Here is a 26,579-nt window from a genome sequence, read left to right as displayed (position 1 = left end):
TCTTCATACTCAATTTTACTGCGAGCTTCCCTCACTTCAAAACAAGTCCAGCCCATATCGCCCTGCACAGCTTCATCTGTAGTCTTCCCGTGAGCGTCCATAGCGAGGCGACCCACTGACCCTTGGTTCCCATCGAGTCCTGATTGTACCCCTGATTTAAAGCAAACAACCGCATTTCCAAAAGTAAGTCCTTGTCGGTACCATCAGAGGGTGCCGTGTGGTGGAAGATATGCGCGAACTTGCCTATTGCTTGTCACGTATTTCGTTTAATTGTTGCTGCTGATTAGCCGCATTTGCGGAGAAGGTCCATTCCGTTACTGCCATCTTTGTTTTGCGGACATAGAAAAAACCCAACTCGAACCGGAAACGGAGGAAAGCTCTGGCCGACAGCTGGTAATAATGTGAAGTTTCCAACTTTAGCAGAGAAAAGAAAAAGACCAGTGTGCGGATAAGGCATAAAGAGAGAAGGTCTTAGTGGCGCAATATGTAGTCGAGCGAAAGGAACGTTCGCATTGCAGCAGTTTAAATTCGGCGATATAATAAACTGTGCGAACGTGTATCTTATCGCGGTGCTTGATTGGTTGTTTTATGACGCTCCAGCGGCGCCACTAATTCGCGAGACAACGTCCCTCTGTATCTTGGCGAAAAATCGGGCGGAACCAGTGGTGACTTAACTTAACTGTAACAACGTCAAAGCCTGCAGAGGCAGAACCTAATTTGCCCTTTCCTACATATGTAGCGATGCCGGAGTGCTCTGACACGAGCACCAAAATCATTGCTCAGAAGACTCGTCTGCTAAACTTCATGTCGTAAGTGAACTGTAATCGGATCTGGAGCACTTACAAATTATTATTCATAAGCGCGCCACGCGATGTTCACCAGACAGTCACCACGCGTGTTTACGCAGGAGAGAGAGAGAGAGAGAGAGAGAGAGAGAGAGAGAGAGAGAGGAGGCAGGGAAGTTAACCAGATATCAGTCTCCGGTTTGCTACCCTACACTGGGTATGGGAAATAGGGGTTAGAAAGACAAACGACAAGCGAGCTGTTCGTTGTCAACTCGATCCAAACTTGAGTACTTTATCCAAGCTTCGATACGTACTACAAGAGCTCGCGAACACCAAAATTAGGCATGTGTGGTTATAAGAATGAGAAATCGCTTGTGCTTGGCGGCTTCACAGTAAGTGCGCTGACATCTGTACCTGGTTGCAAGAGCACTGGCTGAGATAGAGCGAAATAATGCGACGAAGATTTTACGCAGAAGAAACAGGACTGGGAAGATGGAAGCAAGAACAGAGAATACAAAAGAAACATCTCGCCTTATTCGAGGTTTAAGGCTGCGCTATAGTGTCACGTACGGCTCCCCGCAGGATGCACTGAGCCAGGACAATTTGACACAGATAATTTATGTATAGATTGTTGCATCCTCTCAGGTTTTGCAGCACAGCTGTATGCGGTTCACGCCTGCTGCAAGGCTCGCTGTCAACTGGCGCGGGGCACACAGGCATCCGTAGCACTCTTCTCTTTTGTCTGTGGACAAAAATGAAAAAAAAAAAAGATTTGCTTGCGCTTTATGTAAAGGACGTACAGTGGTGGCTAGTTTGCGAAGCTGCTGTAGCGCTTCACCGCCCGCTAAGTGGAGCTCAGTGTAAAGATTAATGTGCCGTCACAATAGGTCCTATAACCTAGGCAGGCAGTTTTGCCATTTGCTCCGTTCCTAAGTGAATCATTGGCCGTAGATTGAGGCGTCCTTCGCAGCCAATGATTATTTCGGTACGTCGAATCCCCGGATGTCATCGCCTTGGTCACGTAACGCGCAGCCTGGTGTCAAGCGCAATGTATATACGAAAGCTAGTTCCAGCTCGTTCTTCGCCCGCATTGCTTTATGTCCCTTAGTTTTGCACTTCCTCTGTTACGTGAATTGCAATCAGTTTGCGAAACCATCGACCTCCACGCGCTATAGGGATGCAGTAGCTGGTGCCCTCAACGCACCGCGGTCATCAACTTGACCTTGCCCTCACAGATGCGTGCGTGGATGAGGCCCAATCTATATTGACCAGACAGGACCACCGCTGGTCATATCCAATCAGTGCAGAATCAGCCGAACGAACGTTCGTTTGCGATGACACGATGGCCAGCGACGTTAAAGGAAAGAAGAGAAACAAATGTGTGGCGGCAAAAAGGCGTACGCGTATCCTGCTTAGCATCAATCGGGTTGGCGCCCGCCCCGGCCGTTCGATGTATCCGCACGCGGCGTCGGCGCCGGTCTGGCGCGCGAACTCCCGACGTCGCCGGAAGCACGCGGAGTCTCTGGCCCAGTACTGCTCACGGCCAGTGATCCCGCGTCAACAACGAATCCAGCTGCGCAGCGCCGCGAGACTACGGGGAACGTGCACACCAGTGTTCAGCGTTATACGATCTGTTCTAAATACCCTCAGCCATGCACATGCACAGACCGGCGCTGCGATCGACGTTTTTCTTTCTTCTCCCGGCCGGACCCCCCCCCCCCTTTTTTTTTTCCTTTTGCTTCTTTTGCTGCGATCGGTGCAAGCACACACGCGCACGCACTGCGTGGTGCCGCGGACGGGACTGCGTCCTAGTTCTCAGCATGAGACAGGCAACCCGCGTTGAAAACATTTTCGTCTAATCCAGCGTCAGACTGGGGTTCGTTTACGATGAATATATGCATCGATCTACGCACAGGGCATGTACACTGCGTCTATCGGGAAACTTCTGCTGCGCGAAATTGAGTTTGCGCAGCCCTCAGCACCCTTACACCCCCCGCCCCCAACCCCCAACTCCCAGAATACGATAGTCGATTCAGTCTTGGCGTGACCGCTTTGATAGGTTTCAAACTCGTCGTGTTCAGAAGGGGGTGGCAGCGTCCGGCTTGGCTATGGTGCCTGGAATGTCCAAGCGAAGTACGCATCCTGACTCGTTGGCCAAGCTTATGGGGTGGCCTATGGCAAAGCCTGAGAGAGAGAGAGAGAGAGAGAGAGAGAGAGAGAGAGAGAGAGGGCAAGGCTGAGTCATGACTTCCTAATTAAACACTCTGACCTCAACGGTCAGGAATTATACAGGTTTTAATTAGAAGACCTCAAGAGCATCCTTCTGGGACTGTATATGAGAAAGCTTTCCAAGTATTTGCTGCGCAGCTTCCAGTAGTCAGGCTGCGAGTAACAAGGGTCCTCATTCAATGTGACATGTAGTTATTCAACTGAACACCACTGCGCCGTCAAAACAAACTGCGAAGATGTGTGATAACGACGTAGCGTAATGAAGGTCGTGGCGCCTGTAGAAAGACTGATACTCCGCCTCACCAGCTTCATGCAGTGTGGCGCAAACGTACGGGTGGCGTTAACCAACGAGAAGCCATGAAGAGGCATCCATCACCCACCGCTTATCTTCGACGTTGGTTGGATATAAATGCTAACGGAAATATGAGAGGCGCACAATGCGCCCGCTTTATTTTTGCAGAGAAGCTGTTAGCCTCTAGCCGGTCGGGATTTTTTCGTGTCAGCGTGCGCGGTGCACATAAAAAACAAACGGCAGCTGTAAGGCCGCCGAGTTTCCGAGTCCGAGTTTCCGCGTAGCAGAATTACCGTATGTTTTCTCGTATATTCAAATCAATATCCAATGCTATCGTGCCTGAAGTTCGTGTGTAACTCCTACTTTAGGAATTTTACAGGGCATTCTTTTGTTGAGAAATTAAATCAGTTCTGTAACGCTATTGCTCCAGGCGGAGGGCCCACAAGAATGAGGGCGTGCGCTGCGCTAACGGTACACCGCCACCCAGCGGCCGCGGGCACTTGGACAAGACAGAACGGCAGCTGAAAAAGAGCTCTGTCTTTCGGTTTCCGAGTAACATATTTATGTTTTCCCGTACATTCAAATAACAATCCGAAGCTATCATGTCTACAAATTGTGTGTAAGTCGTACTTTACGCATTTTCAGGCACAGTTTACATTTAAAAGTTAATTTACTTCAATAATGCACTCGCGCTTGGCTGGGGGCCTAGAAGAATGAGTAGGCGTGCTGCACTTCTGTGCACGTTCGCGCGCGCGTGGCGTGTGACGGTAACGCTTATGTAACGTCGTGCAACAGCGTCGCTGTACGTCCTGTCTTACAGGGTGAAATGGACGTCGAATTTTTAAAAATTTAGACACCTAGTCTTCTCGTTCACCGGTGGCTTGCGCCACCTCTAGAAATTGCTAAAAAATCAAATTCTTATGTTTTATGTGGCAAAGTCACGACATACTTATGAGGTACGCCGTATGCTGGAGGACAGTGGATTAATTTTGACCCCCTGGAGTTATTTAACGTGCACATGATGCACCGTACACGGGCGTTCTTGCAGTTCGCCCCCTGTCGAAACGCAGGCTCGATCTTACAGCAGCGGCGGAATACCAAAGCCGCCACGCTACCGCGGCGCGTAGTGGATATTGTTGCGCTGAACTTAAATAATGAGTATGACTACCCAGTACGGCTGCAGTGCGAGGAAACGCGCAAAAAAAATTATAATAAACATGAACTATAAAAAGGAAACTCGCTCGGAAACATAAATGTCGTCGGAGTATCCGCGGTTCTCGTATCGCAGCGTCCGGACCGGCGCGTCTGTGTTGTCGGTCCGTTAATTGACCTCGGCGCGTGGGCAGGAGGTTTAATGAGCAGCGACTGCACTTCCTGCGTCGCTCGCGTACAGCGTATACGTTTTACTTCCCGTACTCGGTCTGATTCAGGGTTAGTGCTTTGCTTTTGTGTCTTTCTTCCAACCCTGTACTCCCCTCCCCCTTTCTTGCCCTCCTTCGCGCGACTTTGTTGCGCCATAGAATGCGCGCCGGCTTGATAAAGAGCGATGAACCCGGTGCGGGACACTGGTAGAAATCTGTCTCGGTGTGCCGCCCTTGCGGATCCGTGCGACGGCTTTTAATTGTCGTGAGCGAATGCACGCAAACACACACGTATACACACGCACGCACGCAGGTACGCACGCAAAACACTGCGGGCGGGCTAGGAATCTTCCGTTCGAACATAAAGAACCGTGACTCTGGATGAGAACATGGCGCGGAAATGTCGCGGCCACAATTCACTGTATGCTCAACTTCTGAGCAAGTTTCCCTGAATGTCAGTTTATTTTGAGCACCTATATACACCCCGCGGTACTGGAGCTTGTCGCAGCGCTTTTTCCGTCGTAATTGAAGCTCTGGTACACTGGCCACAAGTTCCATCTCCTGTTGCCCATCAAGCTCATCGCGCGATGTTTCGCTGGGCGATCTTTCTTAGCACCACGCCTTGCGACGCCCTATACGAGCGGTCACACTTGCCGCCGGCCCGCCTCTGTGTGGGAGAGGAGAAAGCGTAGTACGAGGAACTGCGCTGCTCGTTCATCTACAGTGTTGCTTGTGCCAGGAAGAGATAGCCCCGCCAAGTGGGCACGGGCGCCGCTGGAGTCATTCGCGTTAGCTAAGTAAGGAACGAAACCACGGTGAATGAACGGCCTTACGAAGAACCGGCGGCGACGACGGGTAGCTTATGCAGGATATAAACTATACGCGCGATTTCGCCACTCCCGCGGCAGAGTGCTCGGCGTGTACGCGGCGCCTTACACCGAATGAAGCTATAACGAGACCGCGTACACACCACACCACACACGCACGCCTCCGAGAACGTGGTATATACACGCCCACTTCACCACTTGTGCGACACGCGCGTTCTCTTGGCGCGTACGGATAGCGCTATATATAGAAAGGGTTTCGCGGAGCGGCCGCGAGACCATCTACTTCGGCCGAGCGGAGCCTCAAGCCCTTTTTATAGACGGATCGCCGGCCGGACGTTCCCGCCTGCAGGCGGCAATACTCGCGAGCCCTGCTTTGCCACGGCGCCCCATGCGCTTGGCGGGCCTGCAGTCTCTCTCTCTCTCTCTCTCTCTACATTAAGCTTGAGTGCGCCACCAGCCCCTCCACGTCTTCCTCGAAGTCGGAGATGCGAACCGAGACCCTGCGCGGGTGACGAGAGCACTGCAAATGTCGAGCAGCCCACGCACCGTTCCCCTGTGTATATACCGTCGCAGCTGCCGGACGCTCATTTCACGCTTGGAAAGGAAAGAGTGGGTTTGTTTTGACGGCGCGCCACACCGGCTCCTCCGCTTTCTCTATTTTCTTCTTTTTTTCTTTCTTTATTATTATTTCGGACTCGGGAAGACCTCGGAGTTGGCACCGATGGATGTTTGATTTCCTGTAAGACGCCCGGTCGTTGTAGGAAAACCTTCCTCAAGGGAAAGCGCGTGTTGTGGTGTGTGGGTTGGCGGAGGGATGGTTCGAATATCCGCGATTTCTTATTTAAGAAACGCCCATATAGGTTGGACTCGGGCCATATTGAACTATCACGGGGGGCTAATGGCGGATTTGGAATGAAAACAGATTGGAATAATCTTACGTTATACCTGCCCTGGCGTTTTATATTCTGGCGACTCATTCATGCATATGTCTCGCTGACCGGGCAATAGAGGCAGCATTATCGAGCCTGTGGTTGTTTCAACGTCCGAATAGAAGGGCCGCCTCTTGTGCAGAATCTATTGTTGAACGCGGAGATACTGATATCAATGCGTTTCTCACCAATAAAACGTCCTGTTGTGATGCGTATTTCGGGGATCAGTAAAAAAGCTGCGCCCCTGGGTTGTTCTGCCACTGGCTAGAGAGTGAGAAATAAACTAAGAGGGGATATGAAAAGCTTTACCCAGAAAAGTGCGCACATTTTAGTCTTTCTGTCATTGTTGTTGCCGAAATGAAAGGGCAGACGTATAGCTGTCACTTTTGGACGACCGCTGTCACTCACTGACTCTCTCTTGCGAGCAACGGATAAGCCAGAAACAAATCTAGAAAATTTAAGCTTGACATTCCTTTCGTTTTGTTATTATTCGCGACCTTCTTATCCGGCAGAATGAAATTATGGGTCACTCCGCAGAGTGATGGCTTCAGCTGTTCCCCATGTGTACTGCGTCGGAGCGCCGAGTATTGCATAAAAGCTCTAGAATATAACTTCGCCCCCCAACGTAAAAGAGTCGGGATGGCAGTGTCGCGTCTTGACGCAGTGAGTAACTGCAGTCGTTGGCTCGTCCACATGCATGGGCGGTGTCGCCTCACAAGAATGCGCGCGTACGAATGCCACCGTGACGAACTCTGCAGTGCCTCGTTAGCAAGTCGCTCTAATTCTGAGATCACGCGCTCGACCGCAAATAGACTCGCGTGCGTCCGAAAGTGAAAACGAAAAAAAAAAAGATTTTAAAAAATGCTAGCGACGAGGCCATTGCTTTCAGAACTCGCGGAACTCTTTCGCTGTTCCATCACGCAGCATCCGCCCCCTTTAACCGTTTCGGGCCCACCCAGTGCACTGTATGACGCCACGCCTCTGGCAAGGTACTCAAAACATAAATAACTCGGAGTTGCGGCCGCCTCGTGTTAGTTTCTTCTTTTTTTTTTTCGAAGCGGTCGTTTGTTTTTTGAAGTTCTTGCTGCCAATCGGCGGGCGCGATCTCATTCTTTAAGTTCCTCTCTGAAGAAGATCGACGCGGGAATCGAAGCCACTGCGTGCTGCAGTCTGTGCCGTCGCGGTCTGGAGGGAAACCGGTTCCATCGACAAGAATATAAAAGAGGACATTTTTACTGAACTTCGTAGCTGCGCTGTCTGGGGCGCAGGCACGCGTGGGTCGGCTGGCTATGCGTTTAGCGTAGGCAGTGCCGCAGTCGTACCAGTTTCCTTTTAGTTTTTTTCTTTCTCAGATGGCGCCGCCGCTCTACTGACCATTCGATAATCACGTCGCTAAACAACGACGAACCGAAACTGCTTGCGCCCGCGTTTTGATACTGTTTCGCTGGAGTATATACAAACTGCTACGGTTGATGATTTGGTGGTTTCGTCTGTGCGACAGCAGTAACCGAACGATAGCGGGTGTCGCAGTTGTCACATTATTATGCATGCAGAAGTGCGGACTATAGCGTGCGTGTCACGCAGTCTCTTCCGCACTCCTGCATATGCGGGCGCACGTGCAGAACGTCGAGCAGGCAAAACAGAAAAGGCGAGGAAAGCGAAACCCTTGTGCCGATCTGGCTACGATTAATCGTTGATATTGGCCGTGAGTACGAGCTTACGTCATGTACTTATGTACTCCTTTCTTCTTTTTCTCCTTGCATTGTTTGTTTCAGCAGTGTGTCACTTTACTCAAGTTACACGCAAGTTGCAGAGACGCACGCAATACCACTCATGCGCTGTTTCGTATTCTTTCGCGTAGCCGGTTGTTTCGCATTTTGGGTTCAGTAATGAGAGAGAGAGAGATGAATTACGTAGACATTGCCTAGAGGATCTCTCCGTTTGGCTACCATTTAATGGAGCAGGGAAAAAAAAGGAGTGTGAAAGATGCTCCCATACGAATCTGTCAATTGCTCCAACCGATGTGAACATATTGCAGCTTCCTTTTCCCAAGAACAGAGAAAGTCTCGTTTTCGTAACGCCTCGCATGAAAGCGCAACATGTATGACCTGCAAACCGCAAAACTGGGCCGTATATATTCACAAAAAGGTGTTACGCTAGAATTGTTTGTAATAGCAAACTTCAGCCAATCCCGACGCTGGACATTATACCAGCGAAGGCGTCCGGCCAGTGGGAAAGAGCGCTTACGAACGAAGAGCTTCGGGAATTCGGCGCCCGATACTTTTAAACTCGGGGTTTCAAATTCAGCGCGCATACTATGCGTACGAGCACAGTGCTTTGTCGACGGTATTCCAACCTTAAGTTTATCGTGCTTTTTCTTCTTTTTATTTAATGACGATACCATACGATTATTCCGCAGTACAATATCCTGGCAAGAGAGCGACAATTCGCTCTCGGCATGTCGGCCTCTAAATCCGTGCCAGAGTACGCCTATATAGGCCAGTTGCTCACAAAGTACCCTACTGCATGAGAAGGAAACTTACAAAAGACTAGAAATTGGTTGGAGTGCATACGGCGGGCACTTCCAAATTAATTATGACCGGCAGCTTATACCACTATCCTTGAAAAGCGTACAGGCAAATGCGTTGTACCAGTACTAATTAACATATGTGGCAAGAACGTGCAGGTTTACAAAGATTCTTGAGATGAAGTTAAGGACCGTGCAACGAGCGATGAAACGAATAATGTTAGCATAACTTTAAGAGACAGGAAGGCAGCGTTGTGCATTACAGAGCAAACAAGGGTAACCGATGTTCTAGTTGACAGTAAGTAGAAGGAATGGAGCTGGGGAGGCAGCGTACTGCATATGGAAGCTAACCGGCGTTCTATTGAAGTCACCGAACGGTTGCCAAGAGAAGGGAAGCGCAGTGGAGGACGGCAGAGTATTAGGTGGTGCGTAGAAATTAGGAAATTTGCAGGCATAAGCTGTGGGGCCAGCAAGCGGAAGGGTAAATGGTGATCTCTGGGAGAGGCCTTTTCCGCAGTAGTGGCATAAGTAGGATTATTATTATTATTATTATTATTATTATTATTATTATTATTATTATTATTATTATTATTATTATTATTATTATTATTATTATTATTATTATTATTATTATTATTATTCAAGCGTATTCGTGCCATATCAACAAAGTCGCCTTACAAAATCGACAGCCTCTTGAATTACCAGCCTTTACGAGCAGCAAGATGCCCTTGCTAAAAGCTGCTTAGGCAGCCTGACAAGGTCAAGGAATTAGCTTCACGACTTTAATAAGAGAGAGAGAGAGAGAAGGAACCTACGCGCGCAACCAGCAGATCTCATGACAGCACAATCAACATAACGTAGCGCAATCGATACACGTCGCCGCAAACAATGACCCTTAGCCTCACGAAAGCAAGAGAGCACATGCTGCGAAAACAGCGGCGGTAGAGCAAAGGTGGGCGGCAGCCAGGTGGCCTTTGAGTCCGGAGGCTTCTGCTGTAAGGGGCGGAGACAAAAGCCTTGCGCGCGCAGCGGCTCCGGACCGCCGGACGCCCATGTATATCCTTTCCGTAAAGCGAGACTATGAAAAGGAGAGAATGCGCAGTCACCGCCAGGGGGGAGGGGGGGGGGGGGTGCGAAGGCGAGAGACCTCCAGTGTCAAGCCGGCGCAGGACGCCAAGGAGACTTGACCTGTTATCGAAAGTGGAAGGATACACACACACAAAAAAAACTCTCCTTCCGTCGCGCCGTCTGAGCCTCCTGCCCGCACGCAGATTATACACAACCACACATTCTCTCTCGCTGTCTGCAGCTGAGGGAGGTCGGCAAGTCGGATGCGAGGAAAGCAGTGTGGTTGGAAAGGGAGTTTGTGTTGTGCGGGCAAGGGCCCGTTTCCGTGTTGTCAAACAGGATCGTTGGTCCGTGACGGCGTAATGTCGCTGACACGCGTTTGGTTTTGAGCGACCGAGCACTTCTTCTCTCTCTCTCTCTCTCTCTCTCTCTCTCTCTCTCTCTCTCTCTTTTTTCCGTGACACACATCCTTGGATTCGGAGGCAACGCTGTAGAGACTTTGGTGTATGGAAACTAACGCGCACCGGGGCCTGCCCGTGAAAGCCAGCTGCTGGAGCGCGGGTTCGGACTGCACTTCTGACTCGCGTGAAAGGCAGCGGTGGCTTTCCGAACATGATGGCTGGCATGAATGCTGCGAGCGTAGCTGATACAAGTTACATACCGAATGAATGGCATACGTATGTATGCGTTTCCTTCGGCTGTCGGACGGAGCGCGCATCTTTCAACGCGACTCAGACTGACGTGATGTCATGGTCGCTAGTTGGTCTTTCACGGGCTGGGTTTCGGATGCCTCGTTAGCAGCATGCCAAATGGTGTCATCGAAAGAAAGCACGAAACGATGGAAGGCGGATATCGTGTCTGCGACTTTTCTTTCTTTAATGACGGAGAGCGGCTGCTGGAGAGAGCTGGGTATATAAGTCTAGCTAAACGTCTACCGGCTACTCCGCATGATTAACGTGAAAAAAAAAAACCTATTATATCGCGAGAGTCGGGATGTCGTTATGAGTACTCGAAGCGTCGCCTCATAGTTTGCTCAAAGATTTCTGCGAAATTTCGAAACATAAGTGATTCCGGAAGAAGGCTATCAGTGAGCTCGTGAAGCATGCCGGCGTAGCTCACTTTAGTGTAATGCTGCCCGCCAGTATACTGCAGAATTGTAAACACTGTCCTCCCACTGTTCTCACTAAGAGTTAAAGCGTTTCTCGGGAAAGCAGTGGCTGACCCACAGTGAGCTGCGTTCGGCACCACCTCTCGCACGCCTGTCGTGCAGCAAAAACGTCACTAGTGGTCCAGGGGGTCACTACAGCGGGTCAGCAAGCGCCGATGCGTCCAAATGAGACGCACGTGTCCCACAAATTGTCCACAGCGAGACTCGGTGCATCTTCTTTTCATTTCTATAGTTCCCCGCTTGTCTACCGTGTCCAAATTCGAAGGTTTTTTCTTTTCCAGAGCGCAGTAGTCATACAATGCAGTGGACGGCTATTGTGTTCTGCGGACACAGACATGCCGCGCATGCATGCATGGATTTTGGAACGCTTGGCGAGCGGACCGAACAAAAATGCAGTCTGAGTCGCAGCGGCTGCCGTGGTTTGACAATGAAAACGCGAAAGGCCGAGAATAAAATAAACTGAGACGACCAGCATCAAGTGCGCGCACCTGTGTGTCTGCGTCCTCTGTTTTCTCTCCCCCGCCGCCTCCCTTTCTTTTTCGTTTTGCTCGGTGATGTTTTTTTTTTTTTTAGTTTTGACTGCTTTGTCGTCGTTGCATGGTCACGAATTGCAGCACCGATCCCACGAATATGCAGGACTGTAATAATAACAATGGTAAGAACAAGATTCTTGACGGCAAGAAAATCATGATTGCGCGGCAATGTCGAGCGCGTGACCTCCGACACCTGAGGGTTCCTGATATTCGTAGCTTGTGCAACGAGAGGAAGCGCCGTGAGAAATCAACGCTTAGAGAGAGAGAGAGAGAGAGAGAGAGAGAGAGAGAGTAGCAGTAGTAGCTAGCGTCATGCGACGCCATTCTCATTCATTTGTATAAGCAAATATATCGGTACATACCTGACTTAAATTTTGAGCGAAGAGAAACAACTTCAAGTACACAGACCCTTACATGACTCCCTTGTACAAAGGAACGACTGTAGTCGGGTCCTACTATCCGGCTTCGACCACCCTGTAGACGAGGAAGCGAAAGCTTACGTTATTTGCATCGTTTTCCTTTCTGTTTTTGTATCCTTTCGCTTCTTGATTGGAGCTCGCCGACTCGCGCCGAGTTTTCCTTGAGATACGGGAAAGTATAGCAACGCTTGCGGTCACGCGCACTACTTGGTATATCTCAAGTTTTCACTCCTTCGGCAGAACGAACACTGTATTTAGAAATAAGCGTCCTTCGCGCAATTGACGCTTTGTTTCCTTTTTTTTGTTTTTATACGGTATGTTGTAGATTTCGTTTACATAACTACCTCCCAGTGCCTTTTATGTCTAATGCCAACGAGTGGCACGATGCTCCGAAATTAAGAAAACGTCAGAAATGTCTCGCTCCTAAGCAGGAAATTTGCGGAGGCCAGCAGCCTCGCAGGCTAACTAAAGAAAGGAAGAAATAAGAAAACAACTGTCACGTGTGTTACACCTCGTTTTGTTTTTTTTTTTTTTTGTTGGAGACAGTCGGCCACCGAAAGCGGAATAGAAAGATTTAAGAGCGAGTGCAATGACCGGCTCACTGCACAGCTAAGCTCGTTCGAGAAGATATGAATGATTGATGACATCCGCGCGCTCCATTACGATGGACAAAGCCGAGTGCGGCCGCCTCATAAATAGTAGGTGTGTTTTGACGCTGGCGCTCGTGCATCATGCACAAAAGCTAGCTGAGGAACTTGCTGGCGCGCGCGTGATTTATCATTACTCCGTGGACGCCTGCGCTTAATGAAAGAAGTGCAACATTGTATCGCGCGCGTGATCGTCGACGAACGCGGAATATTAAAGGGATGCGCTGAGCGCGAGCGAAGCTGTGCGCCGACTGCAAGGTTAGGATTTCTTGATCTGGCGGGCGGGTCACGCTATCTTTCGTGCTCGGTATTAACTTGAGGCCGCAGGCAAACTACGGTCTGATGTAGTGTACCTTCTTTCTTCCTTTTTTATTCTGTACCTCTTTCTTCATCCGACATCTTTTTTTAGCCAGCAGATATTATGAGTGATGATTTTAGAGTAGCTGACTCTTCGGTGGCCATTTTTCACAAGTTCACATAATTTACTGAACTGAGATATATTATATATATATATATATATATATATATATATATATATATATATATATATATATATATATATATATATATATATATATATATATATATATATATATATATATATATATATTGGGAATTGGGAATAGGAAGAGGGGCTATTTTCTTGAGCCATTTAAAGGAGCATGGCACGGCCTAGCGTCTAAACACGACACCCATGCAGTCCATCTTTAGCGAAATAGGTGATGGTAGAACGACTACGATATGCGCTGGAGATTAAGGAGAAACGAGCGTTAGCGCGTAGTTGATAACGATGGACTGGGCGATGTCAGTGCATATTCTTATAATAGCTCGCAAAACGAAGATCGTTTCAAGTTGGGGTCTTGATCACGAATTCGATACAGCGTTCAGAGCAAGAAAACAAGTTCAGCGACGTCTGAAGACAGCGCAAATGAAGCGGGGAGAATGGAAGGGGGTCGTTTAACTTTACTCGAGAGCTTGCGCTTTGATCTGCGTCGATCTAAAAAGGACGTATTTTCTTAAATAAACTTTACACCTTGTAAAGTACAACGTGCGCTCCGCCCCCTCCTCCCCAACAGCGGTGTCCCGCTGTCCTGCCTACGTTCACTTCTTCCTTGTTTCCTTTTAAAAGTGTAGGAACGAAAAGAAAACGTAATGACGCAGTGGCCGTGCTGCAGGTGAGGGATCGTGAAAGGGTCACGTGGACGCGTGCACTAGAATGAGCCGGTACCCGGCGGCGGCGGCGCGAGCGGAAAAAGGAGAAGCTCATCCGCCGCTCGGACGGATACTCGAGCAGCGCCCAAAGGAGGCAGACGCCGAGAATTTTCTTTTTCGCTCCGCCGGCGCCGACACAGAGAGCGAGCGAGAGAGCTTCCATCTAGCGTCGGTGGGGAGAAAGGCCGCGAGCACTAAGCGCGAGCGAGAGGAGGTCCGCGGAGGCAGGCAGCCTCTCCTCCGCCTCTTTCCGGGCAGCGGGCGTAAAATAATGTCACCGCCGACGTCAGCGCTGGAAGCGCGAGGAGGAGCGGCAAGCGCTGGGAATTTTCCACGACGTGCATGTGCGCAGGCCCGCGGCGTGCGCGCGCACGCGGTGCGACGACGCCGGCTGCCGCGCTCCACACACAGAGGAGGAGGAGGAGGAGGAAGAGGAGGAGGGAGGAGCGCACGGACTCCCGCCGCTGATTTTGAGCGAGAGAACGCTGGAGCAGCGCGCTTCCCCGCTGCTCTGTTCCGGGACCGGTAAAATAAGCGGAAAATAAAGAGAACTGTCGGCTGACGGCCGAACGCTAAAAAGGCGGCGAATGTGGAGAGAGTGAAATAGAGAGAGGGGAGCGAATTCCACATCGAAGAGGCAGCCGCTTTCATATCGATTGATGCCACCAGCACGGCGCATGCGCAGACGCTGCCGTTTTCCCTCTTTCCGTCTGTGTAGCATCCCACGGTACGCGATGTGCTGGTGGAGGCTTGGCCGGCTTGGCGCTCCTCTGGGGCGCTGCGTGTATGGCGCGCCGAGAGCGAGTCTGGAGGCGCGGTTCACACACCCCCCATTCATAGGAAAACGTGGCCGCGGCGCTCTGAAGACGAAGCCGCCGGCGCCGCTCCGAGAAGCGCCGGCCTTTATCATCCGATGTCCGTGCGTGGCATACCCGTTCGTGAGAGAGAGAGAGAGACAACTTTATTTATCCCATCTTAAAGGGAAAGGAAGTGAACTCTCGCGCAGAACGATGGAAGGAAAAGGAGATGCGACGGTATGAACGGCAAAGAGCGGTGGCTTCTCTGAGAGCTCGGTGTGTTCGCAGGACGAGGAAAAGAAAGGAGGGAGGGCCGGCCAGCTTACATGCATTCGCTCGCTTGTTAGGTGGACCGAACGAGGGATGCGAAGTTTTGACGCCGTTCTCCGTCGCCATTTCTCGCGCGTCTGCGGCCTTCTAGGAATGTCGGTGTCCTTAGAAGTGTCCGAGAAGAGCTCATTGTGCCGAGGACTCGAACGGTTACGTCTGAACGCGAGCGTGCCGCTGCACGTGCTAAGGCTGTTAGAGCCGTGTGTTGTCTATCGGCGCACAACAACCCCTCTGCATTTCTCTTACTTTGTCTTCACGTACAGTTGAGAAGAATGGTCAGTTAGGATGAATTCGCTTTCCATTTATTGTATTGCACGGTGAATGGTCGAGATTCGATTCGCCTATTGGCCTCGCCAGGCCCGCTGATACACAAAAGTGTAAATAAAGTATGCACGCAGTTCTGCCTTGAAGTAATCGAGAAAGTGGATCGAGGCAACCCTGAGAAGTCTTGCATTTGCAATGTCTCGACGTATTTCTCCAGAGAGCAGTATGTCGATCGAGTATTCACGAACGTCGCTTTCTCTTTTTATTGGGCGTCCTTAAGAGAATTAAAGCAAAGAAGAAGAGAAGAGAGCACGCCTCAGTATTCAAACTGTCGAGCGCTGCGAAGTGCAGTGGCGCGGCAAGGCCGAATGCATTGCCGTGTCCTTCAACGAGGGCGCCTTTATCGACACCTACTCGCGTGCTGGGAAATAATTAGCCGCGGAGACTGTCGCATGAATTCCTAATCCTGGCTCCGTGCCCACGTGCTTCGCGACGCCAGCTCGACGGGCCTCCCTTACGCTTTATTTGCGAAGGCGTGCGAGGGGCTGAGATAGCGCACTTGTAATAGCTGTCGTGACAGGACACGGCGGCACCTTGCGCTAACGGCTGCTGCGTCTTAACGAGTGGCGGCGCGGCCCCTAAGTATGATTTCGTTAGCGTCGCTTCACGTCAGGTGCGTAGGGTCATACATCGACTCATTTCCGTCCATTTCCGAGCGGAAAGCGTCACTCGAGTGGTCTTTTCTTCTTTGCTCTCTTCTTTCTTCTTCTGGCCATGAACTCGAGTCACTATAATAACGTCATTATTTCTCCAGGCTATCCGCATCATACCAACACCACCGCAGGCGCGGAGTCTTGCGGCAGAAACCCGAGTGAAACCAGTGAATAGGCGCTCTGCAGGGAAAGCGTCTCTATCGTTCGCGAGACGTTCGTTTTCGCAAATGTTCAATAATGGTGTCCCTTAATTCTCTCGAAACACGTGGTTGCTATCAGAGCGATGCCGCAGCGTATAGATGCCGAATGAATTAAGCAGACTTTCTGTGACGTTCGGTGCACGAGACCGGCTTTTGATCTCTGAATCGATGACGTCCCTCCGCTTTCCGCGAATTGCCTTCGCCGGACTGCATGTATCAAACCGGTGGTGCAACTTCGGCATTGCCGTCATGAATTCATTAATCTTGTCCCCGCAAGATGAGGACAAAAAAGCAACTATAAGCTAGTCGGCTAGTACCTATAGTTGGTCGCTGTTAGGCGTGCAGAGTTCGATCGCGCGGTGAAATTTCAGAGGGGATCGCTTGCTGGGCTTATAATGCGTGTCGTATCTGTGTCTTGTGGTCACGTGTGTATTGTCTTTCTTTAAATAGAACAAACTTCTGCGGAGATGTCTCGTTCTTTTCGTACCTTTTTATTTTTTTGCTTTCTCGGTGCTTGGTTGAGAGAGAGGACATAAAAGGAAAGGTAGGGTGGTGTAACCAGACGCACGTCTGGTTTTCTACCCTACGCAGGGCAAATGGGTTTTGGGGGTGAAAAGAAAAAGAAAGAAGAAATGAGAGAAAACGTTGAGGGTGTCGCTTCATCAGGAGTTGCACATGTAAGCTAGCAGTCGGTCACTCAGTACTGTCGACTTCATGAAGTGCAGCAATAGACGTATCGCTTTCTGGGCTTACGCCGCACGTAGTCACGGTTCAAGCACCACTTTTGTTACCGAGCATGGTCTCGAATCCAGAGTATCTGAAGCGGTGCGGCTGTGGAATGCATGGGTGATGAGACGTAAGTGAAGTATGCCGCACGGTGATGAACTTCTCGCAGCAAGATTTTCACCATTTCCTCACGATATCCCGTTACACACGACTGGGCTTGCCAGTTTCCTTTTTATCTCTCTCTAGCTTCCGCGATACGGCCGCATTGCGTCGTACTTGCCAAAGAGCACGAAAAACCGCGATTTCACTTCTACGACTTCCCACTTGTATACGCAGCCGCCCGTTTTTTCGCGTACTTCCTTGTGGAGTCGTTATTGCAGGCGGCGATGTTGCGAAGATGGCTGCAGCACATGGCGTTGCCTTGAAGGGTTCGCTCTCTTGCGCGCTGTAGCGCAAGTTCGGTGTAGAGACGAGGTAACATTCCGCTGCTGTGACGTCACGGGCACGCCTCCCGACGGCACCCCGTTGTTTATTGGCCCGCGTGCCAGCCGGCCTGTACCCGACTTTCTGCAGACGAGCACGAGTTCGCCGCGACCCCTGGCGGCGCGCTCCAGGCCAATGCCAGCGTGACGTCACGCGCTCGCGCAATCCAAAAATATTTACGCGCCGTTTTTAGAACGTCCTGCGTGGGTCGGACCCATTCTGCAGCGAATAGAGGGGGGTCTGTCACGACCGCTGCGGTAGCGAAGCAGAAAGAAAAGCAAGAACATTGTGTACCACGGCATGTTTACAGTCGGCCAGAAATGAATCGCCATCACGGCGCCGTGTAGATTATAGCTGGCATTCCGACCATGTCATAATGTACCACTCTGAGATGGGACGAGCAGTGCGTGAACAGTTTGGGACACTTGCCCAGGTCATTGCAGCTTTGTAACCCAATCTAAAGCACGTGTAAGCTTGTTCGTGCAGACGATCTACAGTACGTTGATGGAGGCCTTGTTGTTTTGATCGCGTATTATTTTCAGGCCGACTGTACACGGACGAAAACAGAGGCAAGTGTAGATGTATGCCCGTGTAGAGAAACATGCGTTTGTTTCGAACACCGAGAGGCAGAGTTCAACTGTGAATGACAGCAGGGATAAAGACAGGATGGCAGGCCATGCGTTACTGTAATGAGGTCCGGCGTTCGCTTCTTCTGTTTGATCCATGTGCCGCTGCGTAGCTGTCGCATATAGGTAAAAGACAGACGGAAAAATAATCGCGTTCGATGGCTTCGAAACTTTCGTGAGTCATCGTGTGCGTATAGTATACGTTCGTTGTCGGCTGATTACCGGATGTAGTCAGGATGTGTGGACGCTGACTCGCGGTATACTTATGCTTACGTTGCGAATTGTTCAGTCGGGCTATAGCTATCGTGCTCTTAGCTGACTCCTTACTGGGTTCGCTTCTCGATTGTTTACTGGGGAGAAGTTGACGTGCTGTGTACCTCGGCTGCTTCATACTTTTCTTGCTGGTTTCACGCCGAACAAGAAGAGCGTAGAACAATGCAGACGGGAGAAAGAAACGCGAGAAAGGCATACTGTGGTGGGCCGGAACACGGAACATCCTGGACTTCAGTAAATACTAGCAGTCCACTAACTTAAGCCCGAACTGCATCTGACCGTCAGCGCCAGATTCTCACTTCGACGCTTCTGTCACCACACAACGACCGAGGGTGTGCCTAACAACTTGAGGGCAAGCTTGAAAAAGTAGGCAAGGAAATAGAAAACTGCTCGTGTAGTGCACGAACGGAACTGCTGCAGGAGTATAATGACTTGCTTCTTTTGAAATTGAGTACCTAATTAATTAGGTTAGATAAAATATACTTCTTAGCCGATGGATACAAGCCAAGCCTCAGCGCGAGTGCCTGGTTTGCATCATTTCTGCACCTTTCAGAGGCGTGCTGTACTGTCTTCTGCCATGCCCGCGCAAGCTACCGTAGTTTTGTTCGCGCCGCCACACTTTCTATGAAAATGAAGCAGGAAAAAAAGTTATATGAGTTAATTAAAAAATGTGGCTTCTTCTTATTGAGGTGTAGTACTGTAATGGACAGATAATATATCCAGCAGTCTTTGGAAACTTCGTGTACACTACCACTGTACTCTCTCTCTCTCTCTCTCTCTCTCTCTCGGATGTGTTCAATAACGTCCTACTTGTCTCAAATTGCCTTGGGCTCATCGTTGATAGAGTGCGAATTGCTTTTGATACGTTTGCTATTCACAGATTACGCTTCCAAACCGTCAAGCTTGCTTTCGTGCTACCTTGCGCGGGTTCGAGCAATATTCCGTGTCGTCGACGAGCGCCATTTGTTACGCCATTACGCTGTTACTGGCCGCTGCGGTTAACGTCAGCGCTAGATGGGCACCGCGCGTACCGCACACGATGTATCGCAACGCGATAGATCCTTATTTAGTGTGTACAGGCTGATCTATATTCTGACGTTGCAGCAACCGTTGAGCGCCGGCCTGAGAATGGAGAGGGCCTAGGTTTGAGACCAGTTGATCTCATGGTTGTTAGTTAATTTATTTATGACGATGCTTGCCGTTGTCATGTTAACGTTCCCGGTTTCACGCGCGTGTAATGGTTCCCAATATTCGTGCCATCGTCCCTAAACAGAAGCGTTGCAAATGGGGGCTTCTCCTCGAGTAGCTTCTTATTGCGGATAAGCCAACTTTCAAGTCGTCTGCTACACGCGTGCAGACATTTTGTCGATTCTCGCCTGAGTTATCGCCTGCAAAGCTGCTTTTGGAAGTTTGTGCTGATATTCTTCTAAAGTTTCTATAAAGGTTCTGTAAAAGTTTGTTGTTGTTAAATGTTAAACTAACATCGACGGTAGAATTGGCTGTCTAATAGTTCGATAATTCATGCAAACTTAAATTTACTTGGAACGTACTTCCACGAGACGGTCTCGAGCAACAGCGCGTCACTTCAGTTTCTTCAAAAGATTCGTTTCAGTGACGTACGGGTCTGCATGTATGCTATTCTCTTGAACGCGCATCACATTTAATTTGCTTAACGCTTCATACCTCCGGCAGTTTCAGTTTCTCATGATTATTTCCTGCTCTGAAGACAACGCAGCTTGTTACTGCCGCAGTGCTCCGAGTTACTTTTATTTTAAAGCTAACATCTCATTAAATCCAAAGCGACGCAGAAACATTTGGCTTGCTTGCATTCATGACCGAGGTGTAACGTGCCGCTAGGGCAGTCACTCGTATAACGGGCGCAAAAAAAAAAATCAAAGTAAATAAGTAAACGAACAATGGAGCAGCAATGTCTAGCTCCGCTTTCACATCAGAACCGTATCAAAAAGTTGTCATTGTTTGTAGCGGCGGTCGCCGGAATGTTCAGCTGTGTCTGGAGCACCGCCAGCATGCCCCCGCGTTTAGAAGGTCAACGCACCAGGCAAGCACTCGTCTCGCGTCAACTACACGATAGAACCCTGCAGGAGGTGGGTAACCGGTTTCAGTATATCAGCGTCGTGACAAGCATTACATCTTCCACCATACCAACCAACCAGGTGTGCGCGCTACACACGCTGTTCGTTTAACCACGCACGGCGCTCGCCAGCCTCTCGACGTTTACATTGTTTCAATCCCTCATCACGGCTGTGACGTTTGCCTCCCGCCGATCGGAGGGTCGACTGGAGGTGAGAGGCGGGAAGTCAAGGCACTCCGCCGAACTGGATCCTCCGCTTTCCTTCACCTCTCTATTGTGAAGCCGCGAGGCAGAGGGGGGTGCGCATTGGTGCCCGCACACAACGCGCACACGTGTGTCTTGCGCGCGTGGCGCGCCGTGCGTCTTGGTGAATGAACCGAAAGAAATGTCGACCGCCGCCGCGGCCCAAAGCGACCGGGGCGACGTTCGGCGCCGTCGCGGTGGGCACTGGATCACCTCGGGGCTCCTGCCGTCGCGGAGATCGATTGGCGATGTATCTAAGTGGACCATCGATCTCCAATGCCAGCAGTTCGGAACGCGTTGTTGCCTTCGCACGCCGGCGAGCGCTGTCGGCCACTGGGCCGGCCTTGCCTGACCGAGCCCCCGCGACCAATTTCGGTGTCGCCTGTCTGTCGCGCCGCGAAATGCCTCGGAGCCCTCGCCTCTTCGTCGCCTCTTTGTCCTCTACGAGCCGGCCACCTGGACTGATGAGACGAGCCAGTCAATGAAGCCGCGGTTGCTGCTGCGATCACCACTGAAATGAATGAATGAATGAATGAATGAATGAATGAATGAATGAATCTTACGATCAACGCTTTTACTTGTACCTAATCACCATCGTCAGTCCATTTAAATCTACCGCGCGACCGATGGCCTGTCGTATATAGTGATCTCCGATTGCTCCTGTCCTGCGTCAGGCGAGCCCGTCATGCGTCTGCAAAATTGCCTAATCTAATCGACCCGTCTAATCATCTACCACACACCGGCTGTACGTATTCCTCTCGAATTGATAATGAACGCTTGTGTTGGATTAGATTGAATTGGATTTCCTTCTACTATGGCGCACGTACCCACCGCGGGGGATTGGCCAAGATTTGGATGGCATTAGGAAGATGCTGTTAATGCTAACATTCGTAAAATTGTCGTGAAGAAATGAATAAAAATAACGTATGAACAACTTAAGAGAATCGCCCTGAAACAGCTATGAATTCCTCCACGGCTGAGCAAACATCTCTGTGGAGGTTTCCCAGAGAGAAGAGTCTTGTCTTGTCTCCCAAACACTGGCCCATAACCACTATGGGAGAATGGCCAGGAAGCAGGCGGTTTCCAATATGTTTAGAATTGAAACAAAACTAATTTTGAATTAGTAGCGCATGGTAGTAAAGAAGTTAGATACAAAAATTAAGAATATATATATATATATATATATATATATATATATATATATATATATATATATATATATATATATATATATATATATATATAATGTTAATGTTGAGAGAATAATTTCACATAAAGAAGAGTGTTGTCTTATGTCGTCGATCACCTTCGTCTTTCCCTTCGACGCGCCGTTATAGTTCTAATCACGTGTTTCTCTTCTTTCCATTCCTTTACCCCCATTTTTGTTACTCTCATCATGAATCGAGTATCTGTTCTACGAACCAGATGGCCTGTCTGATTCCACTTTAATTGGGCTATCACTTACCCTCGTTTGCTCTGTAATCCATACAGTCATATTTCTCTCTCCTCAGGTCACGCTAAGTTTTCGCATTCTTAAGAGGACCACGGAGTTGCTCCGGCGAGAATTACAACCAATCAGCGCCAATCATCGCGCGTGGGTACCTGCCGCAAGTTAAATGCAGCGACAATAACAAGCAACGCCTCCAAAGAGAGGGTATAATGCGTGCTGAAGTCGCGAATGTGCTTCGTAACGATTGTATCGATGTATTGATTGCCATTCGATTTGACTTTGGAAGGCCGAACGGATCGTGCAGCTCTACTTGCAAACGTCATGCACCGACTGTCCGCAAGCTTCATCGCAGGTCATATTATATATACGCATATACAATCGATACGTTCCCGATACGTTCCAATATCATTGTGCCTTATGAGACTACCTGCGCTTTCGATTTTGTATTTAGGTCGCTCAGGATAGCACCTCACGTACGAAGAGCAGGAAAAAAGCACCGCGGGAGAATTTTCACACGCTGATCTGTCGTTGCCCGCTCTTGTGAAGAGCTCCATCGCTATTCTGTACGGTTGCTGTGTAGCGCCTTTAATTAATGCCGTCCACATGTCCCATAGTATCCTCATTACCAGGGACCTTGACCGAGAAAACGTGCCCGGGAGGCTTTCTTGTATAAGTCGTACAAATTCAGTCATGCGCGAACTCAAATTCTTCAGCACAACGGCTTCCCCTCTGTGGCTCCATTGTGTCATTCGGAGTTTGCACCGAAGAAATGTAGAAGATTCCCTGAGATTTGTTATGCGTGAACCGATGGCGGGATGGTCGCGTCTACATGGGTGCGTCTCAAAGCCTGCAGGCCCGATGTGTCAATAAAAACGTTAGGCGCAAAATAATAATAATAGCAGTAAAATAAAATGTCGCCGAGTCATTCCCATAAGCTACTAATTGAAGAGGCGGGAAGGTCCCTATATATCTCTCGCATTACTCCCACGCATGCCTTGTTGCGACGCCGTAGGCCGGGCAAAGTCAAGGGCTTTTCGTGCACCGGACACTTTCGTTATTAACCTGGAAATTTAACATTCGCTGGTCCAGTTACTCCTCGAGGGAGAGCTGCATTATAACGATCCGCCTGTTCGTTAAGTCTCGTTACAGCGAAACGCGCGTACAGCAGCCGTGTCCGTTTTTGCCTCGACAAGCGTAGTTTGGTGTCTTGCTACTTGTTTCTTTATCAACCGCGCGGTCTTCTTTTATAGTCGTCCGTGCCGCTTAGCTCGGCAACAAGCACGGTGGCGTCAACAAAAATGCCGCGAGGCTAGGTTTCGTCCGCTTTCCGGAGTCAACCCCGCGCGCGCGGCGTCTCGACTCCGGGTGCGATGACCAGGGAAGAGGAAAGCAAAACACAGGAATAAATAAAAGACGCCGAGTCCGCAACCGGGCCCCTCCTCCTCCTGCTATCGTTCGCTCCCAGGCGTGCAGGCGCCGGCGGCGCCTGTTCGACAGGAACGCTGAGCCTGAGATACGGTCTATTTGGTTTTTTTTTGTTTTTTTTCTACATACCGCACATACTTAGAGGTATTTCCGCTAGAGGTCTCCCGCGCCGTCTACACGGCGCCACCCGCTGGTGAGCGAAGAAGATAGGGTTGCGAGGCTTGCGCTGGTTAATCGGCGACGACCCCCGGGCGGGACGTGTTGTGGTCGTGGCACGCCCTTGGGTAACCGCGGGGGTGCGCTCGCTACTTTTAGACGCGCGCCCTGGGCTGCCGCCTGGGCGGCGCGACTCGAACCAGCGCGCCTGTCGCGGTGGTCGCGTTAAAATGGACGACGACGACGCGGAGTTATAATCTGACGCGTGCGTCCGCGGCTGGCGCGTCTCCGCGGTGGCGTCTCGCTGGCAGTCGTTCAAGCAGCTGACGCCGCGAGCACGTGCTTCGTATTGCGAGCTTCACTTTCTCGCGCGCGTTGCACGCCGACGCACGAGCGGTGCCTGCGCGGTTCGCTCGCATGTCCGGATGTTCGGAGTCTGGTGGCGGCGACGGCTTTCGTCCGGTCCGCGATGGAAAGCGTGTATCCGCTTTTCTTACCGAGCGGTGCCGGATTCGGCCGGCGTGTACATTGAGCGCGTCAGGTGCACGTACGTGGGGTGCGGCCCGCGCGCGGCACGACATTCTATACGCCTCCAAGACACGACGGCAAAGTACGTGTTTCCGGCTCCCGTAACCGCTTCCGGCGCGTGCAGCCGGCAAAAGCGTAGCCTTCGAGATACGCTTCCGTTAACTCCGAGGGGAGGCGCTCACTGGGGGCGCTGAATTTGCGCGCACCTTTACACACGTGACGTCAAGTATACGCCATTTTATCATCCTATTCACAGCTTCGCTGTGCCTGAGTGCACTAACCGTGCTGATGAGCAGATCGAGATAAAGATAAACCTTTTCACCATACTTACTGCACATCAATATGGCGCTCTCGATGACGTTAGCGCAGACTCTCCCTCCGCGTCCGCAGCAGTGGAAGGAAACCAGGAAGCGGAGTGACTTGCGTCGATACATGGCTCCGATTTCCGCCTCGCTAAGTCGATCCTGGGTGTGTGTCGCGGGCTACGTTTGCGTCGGATGGGAACGGGACGACGGCAGAGACGTCTCTCCAGCGAGGGTTAACTGAACGCCACCGCAATCCTCGCGCTGTAGTGTCGTGATCCCGCGTGATCACCCGCTTGACTGCACCTGAAGGTAGTAGTAGCGTCTGTTGAAATGCATGTTTAGTACGGTAAAACAACAACGATAACAAATAAATAAATGAATAAATGTTACGTGCCGAGGGACAGCCGCAAGGTCTGAGTGCCTACGCACGCTTACATATAAAGAAAGAATAGTCATGAATAAAAAACCTTGCCTTTCTAATATGATGGTACTTGGTATAACATGGAAATGTATATATATATATATATATATATATTCCATTCGGGAAAAAATTAACAAGAAACTTCGTTCTGAAGAACTTCATTGGCACTTTTTGCTGATAATCTCCGGTCTTATTATTCTCAAAATCTTCGTTCAGTGGTTCCAAGAAAGGAGTAATAAAAGGATCCAAGATCATGGTATACGAGTGAGGGTATATACGTGTATCTTTATACGATATATATATTCATTACAGTTTAACACTTTCTTCGGTAAGGACTCATATTCCACGATATTATGCAACGAGTTCTCGCTAAATGTATTTACGTACCTAAAGCCGAACTGCTGCTCTTCGTCAACGCAGTGAAAGGCAGCACTTGATCGCCCTGTTTGCTACGGGGTATCTAAGCCTACCGGTGGCGCCACACAATCGTTGCACAAGCCACGCTGCCGCGCGACCAACCAACGTCACAGGGAGATACACACGCGCGTATATGTAACACACAGCCGAGGAAGTGCCGAATGGTTCGCTGGACGCGTGCCCGCAATTAAGGACCTCCTGCGTGCTCTGATCACCCAGCGCCGCTACGCACAGAGCAACCTGTTGAACTTTGTCCTACGTTTACACCCTCCGCATGTAGGTCACTCTAAACTGGGCACACCGTTTCACACCGGCTGCAACCGCACGCACTTCCTATACTTGATGGTCTGGCCATTTTCTTTTCCTTCGTGTTCGCTTTCAGTACCCTTTTTCATTTTTTTTTTTCAAGCGAGAGCCATTTGTGCGGCGCTTTCTCTTGATCTCTCTCTCTCTCTCTCTCGCTCTGTCTTTCATAAGAGCCGTCCCTCTTACATCACGCGCTGACGCCGGCACCGCTCGACGGAGTGATCCATTTCGCCACGATGCAGCTCGGGCCTTTTTATAAATTCTGTTTTGTCTCCGTCTCTGTGATTTTGTTTGTTCACCGTCGAAGCGAAAACGAGGAGGCGCCACGAAGCAGTACGCGAAGACGCGTGATTAAGTGGCGAAAACTGGGATCCCCTCCAGAAACCGGGGGGGTCCTGGAAATAGCCGCCCTGCGCGCCGCTCCGGGCTCCAGTGAGGCGCGGCTGCGTTTCTCTCTCTCTCTCTCTCTCTCTCCTTGCGGAACTCTCTGCATCTCTTCCATCCCCATCCACTCGAGCGTGCCACCTCCGAGAAGTATACGCGTGAAATCCGCGCAACTCGTGCTGCCTGCTCTGTTAGGCGACCTTGGGATTGTTTTCTGGGCAGGGCGAAGGAGACGGCATGCCGTTTCGCAAGAACCTTGTTACGTCTTGTAGATCGCAAATTAGCTCGGAGAGGGGGCGGAAGGGGCAAGGGACCGCACTAACAATAGTTGTTGTCGAGCTTGAGTAACCACAAAGCGCGCGGCGTATGTTGCGCGTGCCTTCCACCGTTTTTCGCTATACCGTTATACGCATTCATTTCTATGGCGAGCGCTGTTGTGTGTC

At 50.3% G+C, this 26,579-nt stretch overlaps 1 protein-coding gene and 1 long non-coding RNA gene across 2 annotated transcripts in view; one reads left to right on the top strand and one right to left on the bottom strand.

Annotated features, from left to right (window-relative positions):
* The window catches only part of LOC135900642 (sodium- and chloride-dependent glycine transporter 1-like), a 116,384-nt gene that overhangs the window by 16,673 nt on the left and 73,132 nt on the right, over positions 1-26,579 (top strand). The gene's annotated exons all lie outside the window — the stretch shown is intronic.
* Positions 20,316-24,894, bottom strand: LOC135900690 (uncharacterized). The gene is made up of 2 exons (XR_010563919.1): positions 24,635-24,894; positions 20,316-21,255 (listed from the first exon to the last, which is right to left on the bottom strand). It is a non-coding gene; the product is annotated as an uncharacterized lncRNA (long non-coding RNA).

The sequence above is a fragment of the Dermacentor albipictus genome, chromosome 3, assembly GCF_038994185.2.
Source record: "Dermacentor albipictus isolate Rhodes 1998 colony chromosome 3, USDA_Dalb.pri_finalv2, whole genome shotgun sequence".
Classification (NCBI taxonomy): domain Eukaryota; kingdom Metazoa; phylum Arthropoda; class Arachnida; order Ixodida; family Ixodidae; genus Dermacentor; species Dermacentor albipictus.
Note: the sequence above shows the minus strand (reverse complement) of the source record. Positions and strands in the feature narration are given on the sequence as shown.